Source organism: Athene noctua, chromosome 9 (genome assembly GCF_965140245.1).
Source record: "Athene noctua chromosome 9, bAthNoc1.hap1.1, whole genome shotgun sequence".
NCBI lineage: Eukaryota > Metazoa > Chordata > Aves > Strigiformes > Strigidae > Athene > Athene noctua.
The window spans coordinates 17,408,469-17,409,878 of record NC_134045.1 but is presented as its reverse complement, the minus strand read 5'-3'; positions in this window follow the sequence as shown (position 1 = coordinate 17,409,878).

Here is a 1,410-nt window from a genome sequence, read left to right as displayed (position 1 = left end):
GGTACTAAATATTCAGTTTAGGTATTCCATGCAGCTCTACATAAAGATCCAAGCAACCAGAGTCTGGTTTAGGTCATTAATAACAACGTAACAATCAAGAGCCTTTCCCTTTTATGTATTTGATCTAGAGACTCAGAAAATTACGTTTTTATTCAAGCAAAGGTTCTTATCTGAGAAGTTCACTCCCTAACAAAATCCTGCCATGGCTGAAAAGGTAGCGGGGTTAACATCACCATCTGGAACAGCACAGGCAGTGAAAGATGCATCTTGTAAGAGTTGCTTAAGAGCCTCCAGCAAAATGTTTTCCACACCAAAACCTTATTATTCCTTTTTTTTTTTTTTTTTTTTAATTTGGAGACATTTTGCTTTAAAAAAAAAATTACTGTTGAATGACTGCAAAGTAAACATAACAGCTACAAGGGTGTTCTTCCATTTTGATTACTGTTATGGTTTTTCTGAAGAAAGTCACTTTCAACTTCTGCACATCTAAAGATTAAGTCTTCATTTAGTTTCCTCCCAAACTGATGTAATAGATAATTCTCTTCATACTCAAAATATTTTTTTCTAAATCCCATCTTAAAGGACTAAAATTAATTCTCTACATTAATGAGCTCATTAAACCATAAAGCATTATGGCACTTTTAAAACTATAATTGTTTCATGGCCTCATAAGGATTCACTTGTAGAGAAACAATGTAATTTAGAAGCCAAGAGCTTAGCTGATTTAGATTTCAGAAGCAGGGTGACTCAAGAACATGAGTAACTAGAACTTCAATCTATGCAGGGGGATATACAGGCATCCAGTTAAAGTAACAATGAAGTAAACAAGTAGAACCCTAATTAAAGTCAGTCTACCCCTCCTATGCTTACTACAAAGAACCTGTTACACCCACCAAAGGGAAAAAACTTAGCTTTGCTATTGGCAGAGAAGAGGCATTTGCACAACTCAAGTAATTTACTCCTTAAACTTGTCATAACCTGGATTTTAATCCTACAAATTCAGGACCAGCGCTCTGCTTGGATCCAGTATTTCACAAAATATATTAGAAGGTTGACATCTTAACCTGGGAAAATATACAACTGTTTCCCATTCTCATGAAATGTATTACTTTGCACCAAAACCAGTTCTGCTGACATAACTGTTTATGTGTAAGAGATCACAAGCACACCTCTCTGCAAACGTAGCTATACCAACTTCTCTTTACTTACACAAGTTCTATGCTCTAAACTCCAGAGAGAACTTGCATTCACAAAGGCTGCTACAAGAACTCCCAAGAAGGAAGCTGTCATTAAGGTACACAACTTACAAGCCAACTTATTTCTCCTGTTCACAGAACTTGCTAATATTCTGCTCCCACAGAAACAGATCTAGAAGGGGGATCTGAAGAACAACAAAGCAGCACAGCATGA